The sequence below is a fragment of the Pinus tabuliformis genome, chromosome Q (assembly GCF_031772625.1).
Source record: "Pinus tabuliformis cultivar Carrire ecotype Pingquan chromosome Q, CPIR1, whole genome shotgun sequence".
Classification (NCBI taxonomy): Eukaryota; Viridiplantae; Streptophyta; class Pinopsida; order Pinales; family Pinaceae; genus Pinus; species Pinus tabuliformis.
Window position 1 is genome coordinate 956827876 of NC_142296.1, and position 16145 is coordinate 956844020.

Below are 16145 nucleotides of genomic sequence, written 5' to 3' on the forward strand. Positions count from 1 at the left end.
TATATCACTGTAAATATGAACTAAAAATAATACACACCTTTTCCCTACACTTTTCCTACATAATTGTGACCATTCTAACTGGTGTAGCCTTCTTCTTACCTTGTAAGATTATTTGTTCTCTATTTTAATCTAAGAACTCAATTGCATTTTCATAACAATCCACCTTAGTCCTATGAAGGTAAAACCAATCCATACCCAAAAACATATTGTTTGATCCCAACAAAAGAACATTTAAATGCACTGTTATATAAATACCATTCAAATCAAATGCACAATCTCTTACCGAATGATGAACTCTCTTCTTAGTACCTGTATCTAACTGTACTAACCAAGACTCTGCATGCACTTATTTATTCAAACCACACTTATCCACTAGGTTAGGATTAACATAACTATAATTATATCCAGGGTCAATCAAAATAGAAGAAACTTGATCACAAATACTACCGTCCATATCGATAATGGATTCCTGGTGATCCACCTGCTTGTTATCCAATGCTGCATAGATCCAATGAATTCTCTTCCCAAAATCCCTAATTGTCTATGCCTCGAGAGCATTGTAGATATGCTGTCTCCCACCTTAATGTTGTGGGAAATTTTCCCGTGATGGTCCTTTCTACAAGTCCATCATTGTAAATGCTTCTTTCCTTCACCCTTGTGCTGCTCCTCGGACTAAAATCCCTGTCCTATGTCAGCTATATTGAACTTCTTGTGTGACATTACATTCTCTTTATTACTTGTGTCCTGTAGTTTGCCTCGCTTCTTATCCCATTTTCCTTTAGTCTTGTCATTACCTTTCCAATCCTCTTCAGATTAAGACTGATGCTTCTATTATAGAAAATTTGTGATAGGTTAACCCGATAATGCAATATAAATCAAAGCAGAATACTATAACCTACTTCTACTATCAAGTTGCAGAAGCTTAAAGATCGAGCTGAACAATATAACTAGAAGAAGAAGAATCAATGGCACAATACACATGAAAATACTTTGGGGAAAGTCACAGATAAAATCCCCACACTATTGTATTATCATACATGGTGGAAATACATAGAAATTATACAAAGCCTTAGCTCTCACAACTAGCTAGCTCTTAGTACAATCCTCACAGATACTCACAGGCAATATTGGCTTCTCTCCAACCTTCCTCTCTACCCTCCAAGCTCCTATTTCCTTGTGCTGTTCCTTGTGGATGATTAGCCTATTACCAAGTGGAAAAACAAGACTTCAAAACTGTGCAATCCTCAAGGATGAATCCTTGACTGCATGCATGAGTTTCGTCCATGAGAAAACACATGCAACTGATAGTACACTGTCCTTGAACATTGATCTCAACTGGGTCTTTCTCAGAATAGACATTCATGAGTTTCTGATGAGGGAATCTTCAGTTAACTAGAGTAGCGCTAGTTGAGTGCATTAATGCATCAATTGACTGTTAACTCACTATTAGTTCCTCAAATATTTTGGAACTAATTTAACTGGACTTAACTCAGTAAACTGAGTTAACTAATTACAACTCAAATATAACTCAATCTTATCTCCTTAATTTAAGGGATAACTCTTGCATGACTTTAGAAAGACTTCTAACTTGAATTTCTCCAACTAATTAATTTAAAATAAATTAATTAATTATTTCCAAGTAGCTGTTAAGACTAAATTCGATTTTAATTCACAATTTAATTCAAGGACAAATTAAATTGGAATATTCTTGTTTCCATATTTCAACATCTATTGCTCATAACAATGATTCAACTTTCTGATGGCTTCCTCCAAATCCTCTTCCTAAATAACTCTGACATTGTTTACATCTTCCCACCAAATGCCCGCTTTTCCTTTAAGACTAAAAGTAGCTATCTTGGCTTTCATATTCTCTGAGTAATCATGCAATCAAAAGAACTTGTTCATGTCAAGTAGCCAAGGTTTTGCATGTAGTGACTTCTTTGTTTCTCCATCAAATGTAGGAGGATTTTCCTTCTTAAATACCTCTGGCAAGTACTCCTTCTCATTCCTCATATACAGATGGTGATGGTGATGATGATATTGTCTCGCTGATCCAAAACTATAATAGAACCCACAGCCATTATCCCTCCTATCAGGTGTATCCACGAACCTACCATCTCTGACTGTATCATCCATGTCAAACCTGTATCCCTATTGATACCTGCTAACATATGCCTCATTAGTTCTTTCCTCCTGTCCATGACTGATCCTAAGTAGTCACCGTCTCTGCAAGTCTGACAAACTCTCAAGCATAACTACATTAGAATCTTCTTGTTTCTCTAGTGTCCTAGTAAGTCTCTCCTATGACTGAATTATTCTATCATTGTCCGCCTTAAAAATCCTTATCTCTACTTCCAAACTTCTTAGTGTGTTTATTATGTGAGGAGAGTACTCATCACCATCCTGCTCATATGATATATAGGGGGAATCACGTTAACTATAGTCTACCATCTTGCTTGTCATAGTTAATCCTCTACTTCCTACAAACATACCAGGTTAGATAACCAAACATAAAAAAAATCACACATACCTCAGTGAAATTCAGGGGAGGCAATCCCATCTCTACCAATCAGTGCAGATTAGCATAACACACACACACACACACACACACACACACACACACACACACACACACACACACACACACACACACACACACACACACACACACACACACACACACACATAATGAAATCAATGTACCAAAGATACGAACATCATCAACCTATACATGATGACACAATTGCAATAATGACCAATACCATGCATACATGACAAAGACATATACATCAAGCATGCATTCATAACAAACACATTCCACCCATCCAATCCAGGTGTTGAACTTGGGAGCTTTGATACCACTCTTTAACGCCTCCTCCCACATTTACCCAAATTCACAAGCTTGCCAGGGTAAACATGAGATGAGAGTTACTATGCAAGATCAGATTTCTAAGATGCACTTATGGAAAATGGGGTCCACATGTCCAGAACTGACTGGAAATACCTAGTGACACATGGTCACACTATTATCATCCTAACTTGACCTAACACTATTCTTTTTAGTTTTGTTTCCTTAAATTTAACACAACTTTCTATTCTTGGTAGTTTTTCAGGTTCTAAAGTTGTGAGGTTGTTTTGAGGGTCTAAACAAATTCATGAGGGAAGATGGAGAGACCAGAAAAGTGAGAGACTAGTTTGCCAGTTTATTTTCGACCTCCTCATTGAGATTTTTGAAACGAGGTATTATTATAGTCAAACATAGATCGTGTGCCAAAGTTATGACCCTGGGAAGTTGGATGTCCAAATTACTCATTTATACAAACACTTTAAGCACATAATATTCTACAGGTCATAAATGCATGTATGAACATAGGGGTCCAATACTTACCTAAAAATCCTCAAGAAGGTCTAAGGCCCTCTCATATAGTTTCCATAACATTTATTAGGTCATGCATTAAATAACCAATCATTTACCAATCAAAACATAATAAGAGACATAATTATAATTTTTCATGAAACAATGCTTATAAGTGGCATATAACAAGAATAATAACAATGATAGAAAAACCATCAAAGACAAATCATAACAAGTACATTTACTCATAAAATACAAGAGGAAATAACTCTTATTAACATATATAAAATCCAACCAAGGCAGGGAATTCCACATACCTCCCGACCATATATTGGGTTGAACCAAATCTCTGTTTCAACCAATCACCCCCGCGCCATATTCTAAACATGAATGCAGGATCTCATGGAATAAACCAAGCAAAACCAAACCATGGATTCTAGAGGCCAAACTACCTCAACCCTCAACCAGTGATTCCACATTACGATCAAACATCACTAACATCAACAAATCAGTCTTTACCCAAGCTGTCCAGGGCTCTAGAGCATTTGTTCCAACTTGACTCTAGGACTAGTAAACCAAACCATAACTGTTACAGGGCTTTAGAGAATTTTTCCAACCAAGGCTCCAGGATGAGTTACTCAACCCACCAAGGGCTCCAAAGTGTTTTTCCAAACAATGCTTCCAGGACTAGTAACTCAACCTAACTTCTAGAGCGTTTTTCCAATAAACCCTCCTGGAACTAATAAATTAACCCACATCCATAAGGAACATGAGCACCAATAAGAAAACATATGGGAAAACCCACAACACCATGGCTATCCAGGAAGTGGCAAGGCTTGGCAAAACCATTGCCAATCTAGGCAATCCTCCATTCCAATGACAGGTCATAACCAAATAACCACATGAATATACCATGCATGCTAAAAATAGCAAGTAAATCGTACATGTGACTTGGTACTTGCAAAGAAATCCAGATGTAGCTTCTAATCCCGCCGCCCCCTTGGGTTTTTTTTCTTTCCTTTGCCTTCTTTCTCTAAATCCAATGTGCTCCAAGAATGCTCCAAGATTTCTCTGAGTGTGCAAGAGTGTGTGTGAGAGAGAGAATAGAAGAGAGCTCCAAGCTAAAACAGACAAAAAGCCATGAAATGATCATCAAAAGCCTTAAATTATCATTGAGGCCTCTATTTAATTCATTTTCCTCTATGCAAATATGTGACCCTTCATCTCCCTTTTCTCCTATTTTCCTTTATTTCATAAATATAATGCCAATAAATGCCTGTTTTCCATTGCCAACTTCCATAGCCATTAATTTATCACCAGTGATCCCCATTACTATGCTTTTTCTGAACATTCAACTTAGAATACATGTCCCATGACCTTGGTCTTATTTTTTCCTTTATTAACTTTATTACATGGATTTTTAACCGAGGTCGTTACAAAACCCTCCCCCTTGGGGAACACCGTCCTCGGTGTTCAATGATGATTATAAACCAACAAAACACATGCTACCCATAGAGCTTTATAACATAACTCAATGCACCATTTACATCATATCATACTGCTGAAAACAAATTCAATATATCATGAACACCATATCGCTTATTGGAGCTTTACGAAAAAAATCGATGCAGTATTTACATACAAATGAATATACAATGACATGGCGAAAACACAACATCAAACATATGCCAAAATACATGTGCTCAACTAAAGAATAGAGAAGGATACATAGCCAAAATCTGGTTAGCCATCTCCCATGTATCTTCGTTGGGCCTAAAGTGCTTCCATTGCACTTTAATTTGCTCGATTGCTTGATTATGGATCATGAGCATCTTTCGCTCTAAAATGCATCGAGGTTCTGGCTGGAAGTTTCCTTTTGAAACCACCTGCACTAGAGACCAGTCAATCACATGATCAACATCTTTCACATACTTCTTAATCAATGACACATGGAAAACATCATTGACTTTCATTGTCGGAGGAAATGCAAGTCAACAAGCTACCAGTCCAATCATTTCAAGAATCTTAAAAGGCCCGCAATATCGAGGTGCCAACTTGGCACACGATCCAATCCTCAAGGTTCTCTTCTTTGGCTTGATGTGCAAGTATACATGTTCACCAACTTCAAACTCCTTAAATTCCATGTGTTGATCTACATAAATCTTCTTCCTGTCTTGTGCTACCATTAGATTATTCTTGATAGTGTGCATTTCTTGTTCCATCTCTGCCAACATGTCTAGACCAATAAATACCCTATTAATTGTATCATTCTAACTGATATGAGTATGAAAACTCTAGCCATAAATTGCCTCAAACAGACTCATCCTCAGTGAGTCCTGATACCCATTGTTGCAAAAATAATCCCCTAGTGGAAGATACTCTTACCACTTTCGCTGCTGATACATGATGTAGATCCTCAACGTGTCCTCCAAGATACACTCTCCATCTGTCCATCTTCCTGTAGATGATAAGCTATAATGAATGCCAACTCTATACTCAACCCTCCAAAAAACTCTTTCCATAACCTGGAAGTGAACTTGGTATCTTTCTATGATAAAGTCTTCTTCGGATCACCATGCAAGCACATTATATCTTTGATGAAGATCTGTGCTACTTCATTAACTGAATTCAAAGACTTTACTGGAATGAAGTGAGCTACCTTAGGCAACTTCTCAATCACCACCATAATAGAATCATGTTTTCTAGATGTCCTTAGAAAACTAGTAATGAAGTCCCTGGAGATGACCTCCCATTTCCACTCTGGAATTAGAAATGGCTATAACAAACCACCTGGATGCTTACACTTTGCTTTTACCTATTGACAATCGAAACATCTCACCACAAACTTTTCTACCTCTTTCTTACGGTTTGGACAATGATATAACTTCTTAACCATTTCTAATGTCCTCTAATATCCTAGGTGACCAGAATACGACTTGGCATGAAATTTCCTCAAAATACAATTTTTGTGCTCACTGTTGTCTAGTAGATAGATCCTGTTCCTAAATTTTATCAAACCATCTGTTGTGAGATGATAGTCCACATCCTGTTCACCTATATCATACTGCTGTAACCTGTTCTTAAGCTGTTGGTACCTGTCATCCTGTTGTCCTACCCACAAGATCCGATCCTATAAATTTGTCCCATATGAACTCATAAATTCTATGTGACATACATGTACTCTTATGCTAAGAGAACCTGTAACCTTGTTCTCTTTCACCTTAAAATATTTGATCTCGAAGTCAAATTCTCTAATTGTAGCCAACCACCTAGCTTGCCTAGCATTCAAATTAGGTTGGAAAAAACAATATATCAATCTAATGTGATCACTCATAACGATGAACCTTATGCTAATAATATAGTGTCCCCACATGTTCAATGCATGGATGACCATTTCCAACTCAAGATCATGCATCACCTAGCTCTACTCATGCTCATTTAGTTTCCTTGACTCATAACATACTACATGTCCTTCCTACATCAAAACTCCACCAAGTCCTCTCTTGCAATCATCTATACATACTACAAACTATTTATATGGATCTGTAATATTTATAACAAGAGCATTTGTAAGCAATTGTTTCAAATGTTTGAAACTTGTTGCATATTCCTCCATCCATTCAATTTTCTTTCCTTTTCTCTACAATGATGTAATAGGATAGGAAATTCATGAGAAGTTTCTAATGAAATGGTTGTAATAACGTGCTAACCGCATGAATGATATTACCTCATCCACATTCCTAGGAGTTTCCCATTACATGATAGCTCTTATATTTTCCAGATCCACCACTATACCTTCCTTGGAAACCACATGCCCTAAATAATGGACCTCTGCCTGAAAGAAGCTGCATTTAATAAGCTTGACATATAAATGATGCTCTCTTAGTAGTTTTAACATTATTACCAAGTGTTCAACATGCTCTTGCTCGTTCTTAGAATATATCAATATATCATCGATGAATACAATCACAGAATTCTCCAAATAAGGGCGCAATACACTATTCATAAAGCACATGAAAGTAGTTGAAGCGTTAGTCAAACCAAAAGGAACTACAAAAAACTCACAATGCCCATACCCAGACAGGAAAGCTTCTTGTAGATGTCCTATTCTTTGATGCGTACTTGATGATATCTTGATCTGAGATCAATATTTGAGAACACAACTGCTCCCTTCAACTAGTCAAACAAATCATTAATCCTTGACAACGGATATCTGTTCTTATTTGTCACCTTGTTCAACTACCTACAATCAAAACATAACCTGAGAGTACCATCCTTCTTCACAAACAATACTCATGCACCCCAAGATGACACACTTGGTCTAATGTATCCCTTGTTAAGCATTTCCTTCAACTTCAACTTCAATTCCACTAACTCTGGAGTGCTCATCCTATATGGTGCCTTTGATGTTGGTGCGGCTCTTGGTAGCAACTCAATATAAAAGTCCACTTCCTTGTGAGGCAGAAAATTTGAAATATCTCTTGGAAACACATCCTGAAACTACTGTAAAATCAAATACCTATTGAAGAGCTCAACATCCTTGACATCCTTACCTACATCACTGGAAATATGAACTTCAAATAATACACACCCTTTCTTGAGACTAATTTTTTTCTTGCATAGTTATGACCATTCTAACTGATGTAGCCTTTTTCTTACCCTGCAAGATCCTCTGTTCTTTATTGTCATACAAGCACTCAATTTACAGTCCTGTGAACATACAACCATTCCATACCTAACAACATATTCTATGATCCTACGAAAGCACATTTAAATGTGCTGATGTAGACATACCATTCAACTCGAATGCACAAGTTCTTACCCAATGATGAACTCTATTCTTAGTACCTGTAAGCAACTATAATAACCAAGATTTTTCATGCACATATTTATTAAAACCACACTTATCCACGAGGTCATGATTAACATAACTGTAATTAGATCCAGGGTAAATAAAAATAGAAACAACTTGATCACAAAGCTTACCATTCATCTCGATAATGGATGCCTAGTGATCCAGGTGGATGTTGGTGGCCACCCACCTATCCCAGTTGGACCCCCACAACTATCTCTTTCAGTTTTTCAGTTTCCTTAATTGTAGCACAATTTACTATTTTTAGCAGTTTTTCGGGTCTTGAACTTCCAGAGTCGTTTTGAGGCCCTAAATGACATTTTTGGAAAAACCAGAACCAAAAAGGGTGCAAGACCAATGTTTCTCTTCGCAATGTTGTAGTCCTTGGATAGATCTTTCTAACAAGCTATTGTGCGCGTCAAACAGAGATAGTATGCCAAAGTTACGACCCTGGGAAGTTGATGTACTAATTTACCTGAAACAGGGCCCACAATTTGGCGTTTCATCTTCTAGGGTAAGGTTTTTGGATGTTTAGGGTTTTCCATTGTTTTTCAACAATAAATATTCCTTCAAGCCTCATTGTAATACAATTTAGAGGCATGTAGCTGCCACATCTCTTCTTAGAGATAAGCTACCATTGCCCTAGCTGGTTTATTTCCAATTCTGTTTGTAAGCATATTTCAGTATTTTGCATTAATGAAATGAAGTATTATTTCCACTGCATCTCTGTGTTTATGGTTATCTTTGTAATTTGTTGCGTTCTTGTTTAAATCCAGATCACCTGGTGATCCACCTGCACATTATCCAATGGTTCATAGATATGAGGAATGCTCTACCCAACATCCCAAACTGTCTGTGCCTACTAAGCACTATAGATCTGTGGTCTGCCACCCTGATGCTATTGGAAATCTCTCTTGTGATGGTCCTTACCACAAGTCCAACACTGCAAAAGCATCTTTCCTTCACCCTTGTTTTTCTCCTCAAACTGAAATCCCTGTCCTCTTTGAGTTGTATTGAACTTCTTGTGCAACAAAGCAATTTATTTATTACCTATGTGTTGTAGTATACCTCGCTTCTTATCCCATTTTCATTTAGTCTTGTCTTTACCTTTCCAATCCTCTTTAGATTTAGACCTATGCTTTGATTTCTCATAACAATGCTTCACCTTTTTTATGGCTTCTTCCAATGATCTAGGCTCATCAAAATCAATCCTGTCCTTGAATGCTACCAACAACCCACTAATGAATCTATGAATATTTTCTTTCTCCACCTTTAGATAAGGCACATACCTCAACAATTGCAAGAACCTGCTAGTATACTCCTCACTAGCCATAGATCCCATATTCAAATCATAGAACTCCTTTTCCCTGTCTGTTACACAAATTTTGTCACTGTCAGTCTACTCTCCATTGATCCTGGAGGACCTCTATAGTGAACCCCACATGCTTTCCCTTCATGAAGAAACTCCCATTGTGTCCCTCTTTATGAGCAGATCAATTCCCTTTTGCACCATTTCCCCTGAAACATCTGTTTTTCCTAGTTTACAAGATTGATGCTAATGACCTTTGTCTCTCCCATGTTGATGTGCAGAGATTAGAATTATCCCTAGAGTCTACTGGAGCGACTGAGATGTGTTCCTGTCACACCGGTCCTATTATGGAAAGGTTTTTAAATTAGGAGCTGAAGCTTCCAGCTCTAGAAGCTCTGTAATGGAAGTTTGGTAAATGGTTTGGCCGGATGGGGTCGAGGATATTAGTTTGGGCTCCTTTCCCCTATAATGATGGAACTACCTCAAGGGATAAGACCTTCTCCCATGAGGAGTGGATCCATATCCCATCCATTTTTCCTATATAAACCTCCCTTCTTCCCAAGCACAACCTAGTGTTAGTGTTGGAGTGTTAATGTTGGTGTGCTCATTCTATTTTGGTTTGGAGTAAACAACAAGCTATTATAAGTTGTAGCTATCTAGTTGTGTGAGGGAGAAGTGTGATTTGGTTTGGAGTGAAGCCTAAAGGGGAGAGCCTTAAAACTATTGTTGATTGAGGCCATCATGGAATGATAGCAAAAGTGTGTGGGAACCTAATCTTGTCAGAGGAGAACCGCAATGTCAAGACAATGGTTGTAATCTCTATTTGATATTAATATATGAAACTATCGATTGATTTCCTACATGTTTTTTCATCTTACATATTCATGGCTTAATGTTTCTTGACTTGTTAAGTAGGTTGAATTACAATTTGTCTATTATCATGGTTGTTGTTTGCTATTGTTTACTAGTTTTAGGTGCTCGAAGAAGGAAGCGAGAGATAGATGGAGCAAGCAAGCAAGGACATCATCAAATGGGATAAGCATACTAAGAGGTAGGCCCTCTTAATTGGTTCTAACCTAAGGAAATTTTCCATAGAATGTATCTATTGTGGCTAGACCCATCATCGGGCTAGAGGAATTTGTTGTGTCCACACTTATAATTTTACTTCACCACAAATTGGCGACTCCACTGGGGAACCAATCCTTTCGTTTGTTTTGGATTTCATGATTTCGTGAGAACTTTTGTAGTTCCACTTTTTACCTTTTGTTCTGTTTCTTTTCTCCTACTTGCTAGCTTGAGTTTGAAATTCATAGTAGCAGATCTGGTCCCTGCTTTTATTTATTTTATTTTTTTCTTAACTTCCTCGATAAGTGCGCTTAATCCACTTATAGTCGCACCGATCAGCACGATATGCTGAAGAACAATCGCATCGACCAGCCTTTGGTGCTTGTTGTCAATTAGGTAGTCGCGCTGATGCTTGTGAGTGAAGATTAGGGATTCATCCCAATCTTGGCCAGTGTGTTCTGCTCTTATGATTTTGACCCTGTAAACCTTTTAGACCAATTTCTCCCTGACTAGAAAGCTACTTTTCATTTGGTTTTGTTTTCTTGTTGGCTTATCATCCTTCTGCTTGATTGCTTGAGTCATTAGTTGGTCAATGACACTAGGGCATCTAGTTATTTTTTTTTTCCATTCAGCTGTTTGTGAACTCAGTAAGTCGGGTTGTAGGTGTACTTACTCCTTGCATTTTCGTTTTCGGTCCTTTTATGACTTTGACCTCTATTACACAAGTTTGAAAAGTTTATGTTTGCTTGTCTAAACGTTTCTTTTCTGGCATGGATTATGTTGCTTGTCTTGTGGTTGGTAAAGTTGATGTTTTAGTGATATGAATGTCCTTCTCTTTTCATGTTTTCATATGCTTGAAGAGATTATTCTCTCAAAAAAAATTTCATCGAACAATTCTAAGCGAAGAGTTTATTTCATTGTTTCATGAAAAAGTGTGAAATTCTAGTTTGTTGCGTCATTGCGCTACGATATCTTGCATCATTGAAAGACTAGAATTGAATTGGAATTTGGAAAAGGAAAAGAACTCTTTTTGCTTTCAAGAGGACTGTTAGATAGGTGCTTGTTAGGAAAATAGGAATTGGAATGCATTTTTCATTAGTTTATTTTTCGAAAAGTAAGGTAGTGAAAGATAGTTTCATTTTGAGTTGCTTGTTTGTTTGTGTTTGATTGAGTAGTTTCTACCTTCTCTAGTGTAGGCATTTCATCGAATTGAAAGGGTCTTGTCTCATTTAGTTGCATTTAAGGTTTTTCGAGTCGCATTGCTAAGACCTGAAAATTGAAACATAGCTCAAGATAAACTTTAAAATGAATTCAATTAACCTAAGGTGAATTTGAATTTAATGATCATATCTAGAAGGTCTAGGCTAGAGACGTGTTCCGATGTCTTTAAACCTAGTAGCTATCGTTAGCTTCGGCATTAGACAGTGCTAGTATGGAGTTTCTCTCCATGTACCATTGAGTATATAATGGGAGACCCCTCTAGGCTGCAATCCTTTATCCTTAGGAAGCCAAGTCGGCCGCCTTGCAAACGTGATACACCAAACACAACATTCGGGGAGATTGCCTGCTCATACTTCTCGGTTCACTGGGAGGTACTCTGCAATTCACAGTTGCCTGGTAATCCTGTTTACCTAGATCATCTAGAGCAGTCATTTGATCTTTTTGACTCATTAAACTTAAAATATCATTCGAGCACTTGTCTTTTCGAGCTTGTTTCCAATCGAAAGTGATAGAGTCATCTTTGTTTCTTTCTTTACTCTTAAAAAATGAAAGAGCACCAGTCTTTTATGCGTCTTAATAATTGATTTCCCGCAATTCGAAAACACCCTGTTAGTCCTTTTTGAGACCAAATCATGAGTTTCCATTAAAGAAAATTTTAAAGCCTTGAAGTTAACTTTTCTATCGACTAAGACAAGGTCATCATGGCTCAACCATCTGGTTCACCCAGTTCCTCTTCCTCTCCTCCGTCTGAAAGATTGTCTGAGGAGTAATTTCATGAGTTACCAGAGTCACTCAAGGACCAAGGTGTTGAACTCGAAATTGTTCTGAGTATTTATCCTTTGTCATCTCGTCCTCCGCCTACTTTTGATACTGGGTCATCTGCTGATCTTGGCCTGAAATCTCCAGAAAATCTCGTTCAAACTCCTGAGGACTTGTCGACCACTAGTGGTCATCTTAGATTGGTTATTTATCCTTCGAACCCTCTGTTTGACCCCGTTGTGATATCACCGTAGCATCCTTACAATCCCTACGACCAGCCGGGTGTTCCATTGGAACTATCCCCTCATACTCGTTTGACCATTCGTCGTCATTTATTTCTAGACATGGAACCCGAAGGCGATGCTCTAGTCACCTCTCCAGAAGAGTCCGAAGTTTCTACTCCACACACTATTGAGGAGGAAGAGTTGCCTTTTCCTCCTGAGGGTTTCCCCTATTCAGGGGGTATTCCTGCCAGTTTGCCACCCAACTATGTGTCTTTGGCACAGTTGGTTTTAGGTACACCTAGTGCCTCATCACTTTACCATAACCCTGTTTGGGCATCAGGAACCATGCCTACGTCAGGTCCGTTCGTTGCGAACATGACTCCGCAACAGGCTTTCACCTCAGTCCCGGTGCAACCCACCATTTCAAATGCTCTTGTATCATCAATCCCAGTTACCCGTTAGGCACAACCGACAGTTTCGAAGAATGTCTCTGTCAGTTCCTCCATCCCTCTAGTCAGTGGCCAGGTAGTGCCACCGCCTGGGGGGCAAAACTTGAATGTTTCTATGGTGTTAGGTGCCACCAATGTGAGTGGCTCACAAGCTCACATGCTTGGTATGAACCAACCATCTTCCAGTATTATTCACAACCCTACTGACCCTACTGGATCAAGCAATGTCCAGTACCAATAGGTTCAGAATCCTGTTGCTCCGTCTGGATTGAGAAATGTTCAGTATCAGCAGCCCTATGGGGCTTAGGTCCAATACTAAACTCCTTACGTTCCATATTTTTCTCAAGGAATGGTTAATCAACCTTACACCCTCCAATCTAGGCAATACATTCAGCCTGACTATGGCCAGATTCAGTTCAAAAATTTCTTGGGCACTCTTCAAGTACCCTTGCAACAGCAAGGACAACCTCTACAACAACAAGGGAAGCCCTTGTTACCACAAGGGCAACCTTTGTTGTAGCAAGGGCTCTCCTTACAACTGCAAGGACAAATGATCCTGCAGCAAGGTCAACCCTTGCAACAATTGCAGCATACCGTGCAACAACAGATGCAATATGCTCCGCACACTTCCCAACCCATGTCCTTACAGGGCCAACCTCTGCAGCCTCAGGCACAAATTTTGCAACCGCAAGGTCAACCCTTGCAACAACAAAACCAACTAGGGAAACAACAACCCTTGTATAGATATAAACAGGGTCAACCCTTGCAATGACAGGGTCAAGGTCAAGTCCTTCTGCAACAGGTTCGAAATCCTAATGTCCTAGGTCAATAGGTCCAGAATCCTGGTAGCCAAGGGCATCAGGTACAACATGCTAACGCCTTACATCACGAGGTTCAAAATCCTTTTGGTCAAGGGTAGCAGGTACAGAATCCCTATGTCTAAGGAAAACAAGTGTACCAACCTTATGGCCAAGGAAAATAGGTCCAAAATCCTCTTGTTTAGGGACAACAGGCTCACCACCCATATGTTCAAGGACAGCAGGTGCAATATCCATATGTCCAAGGTCAACAGGCTCAACAACCTTTTAACCCGTACATTGCTTATCATCAACCTATGGCCAGACAATTCCAAGGTATTCAAGGTCAAAATCCCCTCTATGGTCAAGGTAATCCACAATGGGGGTAGCCTCAGATGCCATATGGCCAAAATCCCCCACTGTGGGGTCAAAATCCTTACCAGCAGGGATGGGCTCCTCCATTTGGACCCGCTTATCGGCCTCCCATGCCTTTTAACACTTAATTTCCATTCTTGGCTACACTCGAGTTGCCAAATGTATCTCGCCTTATGAATGATCCAATCCTTCATTCACCATACTGGCCTCCAGTTCTGTCCAAGATACTAAGCGATTGTCCAAAAATTGATGGGAAAGCTAAAGAATATCCTCAGGCCCACGTGATGACATATCACCTCTGGTGCTCGTCGGACTCATGCATTGACGATTCCATTCGTCTCTGTCTTTTCCAACGAACCCTATTGGGCATTGCAACTAAGTGGTACATTGAGCTGCCTCGAAGTACTTACCATGACTTTAACTCTTTAGCCATGGATTTCCTCACACATTTCTAGTTGCTGGTTCACTATGAAATTGGCATCTATTTGCTCACATCGCTTAAGCAAGATAGTGCAACAAACATCTCAGATCACATCCATGAATGGAGACGCAGACGTTGCCTGATAAAATTTGAGATTGTTGATTAGTTGCTCACTGAATGGTTCACCCAATCATTCGCAGCCCCAATTGCTTGTGATATAGCTATGTGTGGATGTGTTACTGAAGAGCAAGTGATTGCTCATGCCCAGTACTTATATCTAGTTTACTCTCAGTCTGGCACTTTATATGAGTTATTACGCAATGCTCCACGGCCATCATCCGATCCCACCACATCAAAGTCACAATATGTACCTCCCGTTGATGGATTTATTGGTTTAGTATCCCAGACCCCTACTAAAAATTCTACCAAACAAAAGTCAGTCTCAAATACTGTTCCTAATAGTTCGTCGCAAAATCCACCAGGCCCTGATAAAACCTCAGAGGTCCACGCTGTCTAGTCTACCACAGTGGACAAATCCTCAAAAGGGAAGAAGAAAGGCAAAGGCAAGGGTAAAGCCGATGCCCCGAAATAGGGTCCTCCCAAATCGTCTGCTGGTGAATCTTCACAATGGAAACCTATGTATCCTTACCTCATTTGCAAGGAATATTACTACACTAAGGATTGTCTGCGATGATCCGAAGTTATCCGCTTGCTCAAAGGGACCCCCATTGTCCTCAAAGAGCCATTTTCGTCTCGGAAAAAAAAAATGGTAGACCAACTCCAATCTAATTCCTTTGGATCTCAAGTGTTCATGATGAGTACGCCTATTAATGTGGCTACTAGATCGAAAGATTATCAAACTCCTGCTTCAACAACTAGGAAGGAGAAAGAAGATGCACCTTCTACTTCTGCCCCGAGTTTTGACCCTCTTCATATTGAGCGCCCTAACCCTGACTCTACTATACGACCACCGTCTCGAGGTGTGCTATGGAAATCCTCTTATAATCCCAATGCATGAGCCGCTCAACACTATAATATTGTTGAGGATTTCGCTCAGGTACCATCAGCTATGTCAATCTCGAGGTGCTCCAAAGTTGCCCATCACAGTGGAAATCTTTGCTGTCAGCTATCGGGGGCATCGATCCCACCGATTAAAATTTGATATGTTTTGATTTAGAGAACCATGTTCCTCCTCTTCCTCATCAGATTGCCTTTGTTATTCAGGTAATCATTAATGACAAGACCATCCACCGGACTGTCATCGATGAAGGTGCCTCCACCTGCATCATGTCAACCACACGCTGGAAGGCTATTGGTT